Below are 8,685 nucleotides of genomic sequence, written 5' to 3'. Positions count from 1 at the left end.
GTAATTTTATCCCCTTATTCACTTACTTATTTATTGAATTTTTTTTTAAATAACTTATCAATGCACATGGATTTTTCATTATTTTTTTTCTATTTTGGTTTTTTTCATGAGTGGGTTCCCAAATTCCCAATATTCAAATAAATTAGAAACATGATACATTCCCTTATTAACCCATATTCCCACAGTTTTTCCATACTCAATTAACACACAATTCTATCTTAAGCTAACCAAAGATTCAATTTGGGATATATAATTGTCTTTCCTCTTAAGGCTAGTGATGTGGTAAAATACAGAACAAATGGGATTTAAAGGCTCAAAGTGGCTAACAAAGGTAATTGAGAGGGTAGGCTTATTTGGGATAAGTAAGCTAAACAAATAATGGCCTCAATCATATGCAAGCATATAAATAAATTAATCATTGGACATATAGGATGAAACAGAATATAGATTACAATCATAGAGAAGTAGACACACAAGAATAAAATAACTATGGTTAAATAATGTAACCATGTATTAAGGTTCAAAGTCTCACAGGTTGTGTGTTCTATAGCTCAAAAACCATGTTCCAAATACAACTTCAAGCAAATTTAACATAAAAGTTTTGATTAAAATTAGTGAAATTTTGTTCTAAAAATAGGGTCTTAGTAGAAACTTATTATCTTTTCAATCAAGTAGAACATGCAGGAAACTAATCTATTACTATGCAATTTATCCTATTTTACAAAAGAAAAACTAACTAAATATCCTATTTTACTAGTGTTAGGGAAGAGTATTACCTCCGGAAGTCAGGTACTGGCCGACCTCCCCACACTTAAGGATTTGCACCATCCTCGGTGCCATCTGTTAGGAACAGAGGGGGCTGGTAGTAGTATCTCCACCATCGGGACCGTCATGGCTCCCTGTGCTGGTAAATAAAGTGGAGTCCGGAGTGCCTGGGTCTTTGTCAGGTCTGTGGTTTCCTGTGAGTAGCTCCTTGAGGTATAGGAATCGGCGCTGGTTGTGGCGCTCTCATAGCTTCACCTTCTATTCTTGCCGATCCAACCTCTCCAGTATTTGTTGGAGCAGCTGACTTGTTGAAGGTGCTTGTGGTGTTGAAGGAGGAATGTCCTCAGCCGATTCAGTAGGCCGGCTTGTAGTGGCTGCTGGAGGTCCGATGTATTTCCCGTTAGGGACGTACTGATCATCCCGTGGAAGTATGGCTTTGGTGTCCCCAGCTCTGTAGGAGACTCCGACTGCTGAGACGAGATCTGAAACCAACGTAGGAAAAGGTAAGTTGCCCGTAATTTGGACGTGTCCCATTGCATTCTGGATGTGTCTTGGTAGGTTGAGAGGCTGGTCTGTGAGCATGCACCAGAGTAAAACGACCATGTCTGGAGTGAAGGAGGACTCGTGAGTGCTCGAAAAGACGTAATGGGACATAATCTGTGCCTATACGCAAGCCTCCAAGGTAAGTGCGGAAGCCGATATTCCCTTAGGGCGGGAACGATGGTATCCATAAATCCATCTGCTACCAGGTTGTGTGATAACTCTGAGAACAGCGTCCCAGTCAAATTGGTACATCTGGCGCTTGAGTGCGGCCTCTTGAAATGTGTCCAGTCCTTCTGGAATAGGGGGAAGATCTAAAGCTCGTTGAATGGCCTCTTCTGTATATAGGGGACTTGCTTCTGACGGACATAGACAGACTGCAGGGTTGGCAGGTGGAAATTAGAGTAGAACTCGACCACCCAGGAAAGATTGACCTGCCGTGGCTGTCTCTGTAGAAATCCCCATTGTCTTCGTTCAATTTGCAGCTCAACAAATTCAGTAATACGAGTCAAGAGGATAAGAAGGTATTCGTTGTTGTAACTCCTTTATGCCAGGATGGGGAGCATCTGCTCACAGTAGCGATTGGTAAATCACGCATTGTCCTTTGCTGGGAAGGCATTCTCTTTTTCATCAACCTTTAAAATCCTCTTAATTCTTTTTGTTGAGGGCTTAATTGCAGTTGAAGATGGCTCTGCCACTAATGCTCTTTTGTGCCTCTCCTCGCTGGTGGTTTGGGAGTAGCTTTCTCCTTTCCTTTCTTGGTGGCCATCCTGAAAAGGGGAAAAGAAAGTAGCTTAAATTCAAATGGATAGAGCAAGAAAGAGAACGGGAAAGGTGGTAATTATTGCACATTAGAAGATGGATGATGGGAACACATGGTCATGACTACATGTGAAAAATCATCAATGGAAATATAGCAAGTGCATATGATGACAATTAAATGCAAGGTGTTTATTGGCATGCCGGCAAAGGCATGAGTAGCATAGATCAAGCATTCAGTGTCCATGTTGGATTACCGAGCCTTTCAAACTAATAACCTGTTTGTAATAACAATTATATTTAAATAATAAAATAAAATAAGGGTTTTTGTGAAAAGAAAGCATTTATAGAATAGTAGATTAAGGGAGAACTAAAAATAGTGCAAAATGCCATACGGGCGTTTTCACAAACACATAGTATGCATGGTGGGTAAGCTATTGAAAGTATTAAATTGAGCATGCAAGCAACCCTTTAAAAATTGATATATAATAGCCAAACAGCTTCTTAACAATCCATAAGCAATGCATAAGAAAGAATAATGACCCAAATAAATTTTCAATCACCAAGTAAAACAAAAAAAAAGAAAGAAAAAGATAGCATGAATAATGAAAGGAAAAAGAAAAACAAAAGAAGAATAAAACATAAAGATAAGAATAGAAAAGTAAGGGGGAAAGAAGAAAAGAAAAACCTTTTGAATGGTGGTGAGAGAGAGAATAGTAGAAAGTGAGTAAGAAGGACGAAGGAAGAAGGGGGAAGGAAGAAGGAAGAAAGAAGATGGGAAAAGAAAAATAGGAATTAGGGGAGAGAAAGATAAGATATTTTGGCAAATCCGGATAAGCTGTGCAGCGCGAGCGACGCGAACGCATGGGGTACGCGTTCGCGCGGTTGGCGCTTAGAAGAATCGACGCGAACGCGTCGGGCATGCGGACGTGTGACTCGTTTTGTGCTACTGGCGCGAGGGTAGCAACGCGCTCGCACAACTCTCTGTTCGAAACTCAATGTTGCCAAATTTCTAGGTGATGCGTTCGCGTGGTTGACGCGATTGCGTGAATGGCCAATAATGGAAGATGACGCGGACACGTGGAGCACGCGTTCGCGAGGTAAGGCTTAGGCATCCAGCGCCAGTTCAGCCGCACCCCAACACAGCTTTCGGCCATGCACCCTTTCCTACGTCGATTTTCAAGTCACGCGTTCGCGTGCTTGACGCGGACGCGTGGGAGGCAATTTTCCAAATGACGCGGATGCGTCGGTCACGTGCTCGCGTGGGTCAAGTTGTGCCAAAGGCACGCCTCCAGCCACGCTTTCGTGTGACTCTCTGTTCGATTCTTTTTTCTTCCTCATGCACATACGACGCGGACGCGTCGGCGACGCTGTCGCATCGCGTGCTATTATTATTATTATTATTATTATTATTATTATTATTATTATTATTATTATTATTATTATTATTATTATTATTATTATTATTATTATTATTATTATTTTATTTTTTATTTTTATTTTTTTATATGCAATATGCAAATGCAGATGCAAACTAAATGTGCTAATAATGAGAAGAGTTATTGAAAAAGAAAACTAAGAAGAAATAAAGGAACGATCATACACTGGTGGGTTGTCTCCCACCCAGCACTTTGCTTTAACGTCCTTAAGTTGGACGCTCCACTAGCTCAGTCTTCTGCTATGGGTGGTTCCTTCAAGAGGAAGATCTCCAGCTCCTTGGGTTTTGTCTCCGTCTCACCATGATATAGCTTTAAGCAATATCCATTAACTTTGATGAATTCAGAGCTCGAAGGATGACTCAAGTGGAAAACTCCGTAAGGTTTAGCCTTCTCTACTCTATATGGACTTTCCCATCGTGATCTTAACTTGCTGGCATTAGCCCCAGTCTAGAGTTATAAAGGAGGACAAAGTCCCCAGATTGGAACTCTCTCCTCTTGATGTGCTTATCACGCACAGCATTCATATTTTCCTTGTACAGCCTTGAGTTCTCATAAGCTTCTAGGCTAAGGTTCTCTAATTCTTGCAGTTGCAACTTCCTCTCAGTTCTGGCCTTCTTAAATTCCATATTACACTTCTTTACTGCCCAAAAAGGCTTTGTGCTCTACCTCAACTGGGAGGTGATAGGCCTTTCCATAAACTAAGCGGAAAGGACTCATCCCAATGGGTGTCTTGTATGCTGTTCTATATGCCCAGAGTGCATCTTATAGCCTGGTGCTCCAGTCTCGTTTATGAGGTTTGACTATCTTCTGCAATATACTCTTTATCTCTTTGTTAGACACCTCAGCTTGCCTATTAGTCTGGGGAGGGTAGGCTGTTGCCACTTTGTGAACTATCCCATGCTTCTTCAGTAATCCCGTTAGTCTCCTGTTACAGAAGTGGGTGCCTTGATCGCTCACGATTTCTCATGGTGATCCAAAGCGACAAATAATTTTTTGGATCTATAAGAGTCCAATTGGTGCGCTCTCAATTGGGTTGGAAAGTAGACATCCAGGGATTTCCAACAATATATAATAGTTCATACTTTACGCGAAGATAAATGACGTAAACTGGCCTTTAACGCCAGTTCCATGTTGCAATCTGGCATTCAGCGCCAGAAACAGGTTGCAAGTTGGAGTTCAACGCCAGAAACAGGTTACAACCTGGCGTTCGACTCCAGAAACAGCCCAGGCACGTGAGAAGCTTAAGTCTCAGCCCCAGCACACACCAAGTGGGCCCCAGAAGTGGATTTCTGCACTATTCATCTTAGTTTACTCATTTTCTGTAAACCTAGGCTACTAGTATAGTATTTAAACAACTTTTAGAGACTTATTTTGCATCTCATAACATTTTTAGATCTGAATTTTGTACCTTTTGACGGCATGAGTCTCTAAACTCCATTGTTGGGGTGAGGAGCTCTGCAGCATCTCGATGACTTAATGCAATTATTTCTGTTTTCCATTCAAACACGCTTGTTCCTATCTAAGATGTTCATTCGCGCTTCACTATGAAGAAGGTGATGATCCGTGACACTCATCACCTTCCTCAATCCATGAATGTGTGCCTGACAACCACCTCTGTTCTACATTAAATTGAATGAGTATCTCTTAGATTCCTTAATCAGAATCTTCGTGGTATAAGCTAGAATCCATTGGCAGCATCCTTGAGAATCCGGAAAGTCTAAACCTTGTCTGTGGTATTCCGAGTAGGATTCTGGGATTGGATGACTATGACGAGCTTCAAACTCGTGAGTGTTGGGCATAGTGACATACGCAAAAGGATCAAGGGATCTTATTCCGACATGATCGAGAACCGACAGATGATTAGCCGTGCTGTGACAGAGCATTTGGACCATTTTCACTGAGAGGATGGGAAGTAGCCATTGACAACGGTGATACCCTACATACAGCTTACCATGGAAGGAGCCTTGCATGTATGAAAGTGAGAAAGCATTATGTTGCAGGAATTCAGAGGACAAAGCATCTCCAAAGTCCAACATATTCTCCATTATTGCGTAACAATTATTTATTTTATGCCCTTTCACTTTTTACAATTAAAACTAAGAATCATTATTGATATTATATCCTGACTAAGAGTTATAGGATAACCATAGCTTGCTTCAAGCCAACAATCTCCATGGGATTCGACCCTTACTCACGTAAGGTATTACTTGGATGACCCAGTGCACTTTCTGGTTAGTTGTGCGAAGTTGTGAAGAATTGTGATTTCCAATTTCGTGCACCAAGGGCTCATCCCATATATAATATTTGGACTCGCTTTTCAGCTTGTCTCTTTGATGCTTAGTAAAGTTTGGAGGAAAAGTGTGGCTAACAAGATAATTAGCTACTGGCACATACCAAGGGACTACTTCAGATACTGCTTGCAGGTTATCAAATGGGAAATTATCATCTATAGGAGTGGGATCATCCTGAATGTGCTCAAGGCGACTCAAGTAGTCTGCCATTAGATTCTAGTTACCACTCCTATCCTTAATTTCTAAATCAAATTCTTGTAGTAGCAGTATCCAATGTATAAGCCTTGGTTTGGACTCTTTTTTAGCTAATAAATACTTTAGAGCTGCGTGGTCTGAGTACACTACTACTTTAGTACCAATTAAATAGGCTCAGAATTTATCCAGAACAAAAACAATAGCAAGAAGCTCTTTCTCAGTAGTAGTGTAATTAGATTGAGCAGTGTCTAAAGTCTTAGACGCATAATCTATTACAAAAGGATCCTTACCTTCACGCTGAACTAGCGCTGCTCCTACTGCATGGTTGGAAGCATCGCAAATGATTTCCAATGGCTGGCTCCAGTCTGGTCCTCTCACAATTAGAGCCTGAGTCAGGGCGGTCTTCAGCTTATCAAACGCTTGTTTGCAATCCTCACTGAACTCGAACTCAATATCCTTTTGCAGTAGTCTAGATAAGGGTAGTGCTACCTTACTAAAGTCCTTAATGAACCTCCGGTAAAAACCTGCATGGCCAAGGAACGAATGGACTTCCCTCACAGAGGAGGAGTAAGGTAAACTAGAAATAACATCTACCTTTGCTGGATCTACAAAAATGCCAGTATTAGATATAACATACCCTAGTACAATTCCTTGTTTTACCATAAAGTGACATTTCTCAAAATTCAATACAAGGTTTCTACTGACACATCTATCTAATACCCTAGATAAACTATCCAAGCAAAGGCTAAATGAATCACCATAAATGCTAAAATCATCCATAAAAACCTCCATACAGTCCTCAATAATATCAGAGAAAAGACTCATTATGCACCTTTGGAAAGTGGCTGGTGTATTGCATAAGCCAAAGGGCATTCTCTTATAAGCATAAGTCCCAAAATGACATGTAAAAGTAGTCTTTTCCTGATCTTCAGGAGCAATATGGATTTAAAAGTAGCCTGTATGACCATCTAAAAAGCAATAATGGGATTTACCTGACAGGCGATCAAGCATCTGATCAATGAATGGTAAGGGGTAATGATCCTTGCGAGTGGCTTGGTTGAGACGCCTATAGTCAATGCAAACTCTCCATGAATTCTGCACTCTAGTGGTCAGAAGCTCTCCGTGCTCATTTCTTACTGTTGTGATTCCAGACTTCTTGGGCACCACTTGTACTGGACTGACCCATTCGCTATCTGAGATGGGGTAAATGATATCTGCGTCAAGTAGCCTAGTCACTTCTTTCTTGACAACTTCTAAGATGGTGGAATTCAGTCTCCTCTGAGGTTGACGGAAAGGCTTTCCACCCTCCTCTAGGAATATTTTGTGCTCACAAACTTGAGGGCTGATGCCTACTATATCCGCCAAGCTCAATCCAATAGCTTTCTTGTGTTTCCTCAACACACTGAGTAGCTGTTCTTCTTGTTGGGAAGTGAGTTCCCTTGCAATGATAACGGGAAACTTCTGCTTGTCCTCAAGGTACTCATACTTGAGGTGTGGAGGGAGGGGTTTTAATTCTACTTTCTGCTCATGGCTAGGCTATGGGTCATCCGGAGCTGGCAATAATGGCAAAGTGCCCTCATTATCTTTTGAAAATGTCCCCACACTTGGACCTTGTTCTGTGTACTTCTCTTCCAATTCCTCCTAGTGAACTTCAGCCACGGTTTCATCTATGATGTCACACTTGGAGATAGAACAATCATCCAGAGGGTGCTTCAGAGCTTCATTTAAGCTGAATTTTACCATTCTGACATCTATTTCAAAAGAATAAGTTCCTGAAAATGTGTCTAGCTTGAACTTTGAAGTCTTCAGGAATGGTCTTCCAAGCAGGATTGATGATGGCTTCCCTGAGTCATTAGGGGGCATTTCCAAGATATAAAGTCAATGGGAAATGTGAGCCCCTTAATGCTTTGATAAACCACTATTTTATGATTTATATTGTGTTTAATTGTGTGATTTTATCAAGTTTTCACCCTCTTATTCATATGATATGCATGTATTTATAATTCCTTCCTAAAAATATTCTATGATTGAAAACTTGCTTCCTAAAGACCTCTTAGTTGTATATTTTTATCTTCCTTTGCACCATTCGATGCCGTGATCTGTATGTTAAGTGGTTCAGACTTCATAGGGCAGGAATGGCGTATGGAATGAAAAGGAAGCATGCAAAAATGGAAGGAACATAAGAAATTGAGGAGATGACCAGCGAGAAGTCACGCGGTCGAATGGCTCACGCGACCGCGCGAAACGGAAGAAATCACAGTAACGCGCTCGCGTGCCTAACGCGACCGCACGGATTGGAAGCTGCACAACGCGAACGCATGGACGACGCGCACGCGTGGCATGAAAAAATGCTGAGTGACGCGAACGCGTGGACGATGCGGACGCGTGACGTGCGCGATCTGCAGAATTATAGAAGTCGCTTGCACAAATTCTGGGCCACATTTCAACCCAGTTTTCGGCCCATAAACACATATTAGAGCCAGGGAACATGCAGAGACGAGAACAACATTCATTCCGCATAATTTTTAGTTTTAGATCTGATTTTCCCTCTCCTCTAGGTTTTCTCTCGATACATTCATAGTTCTTAGGATTTTGATTTTATTGCTTTTCGGATCGGGATATTGAGAAGAGTTATTACCTCCGTCAAGACTTCATCATTCTAGTTTGTTACCTTACCTGACACTTACTCTTCCATG

This window comes from Arachis hypogaea, chromosome 6 (genome assembly GCF_003086295.3).
Source record: "Arachis hypogaea cultivar Tifrunner chromosome 6, arahy.Tifrunner.gnm2.J5K5, whole genome shotgun sequence".
NCBI classification, from domain to species: domain Eukaryota; kingdom Viridiplantae; phylum Streptophyta; class Magnoliopsida; order Fabales; family Fabaceae; genus Arachis; species Arachis hypogaea.
The sequence above is the reverse complement of the archived record's forward strand: the minus strand, read 5'-3'. Positions refer to the sequence as shown.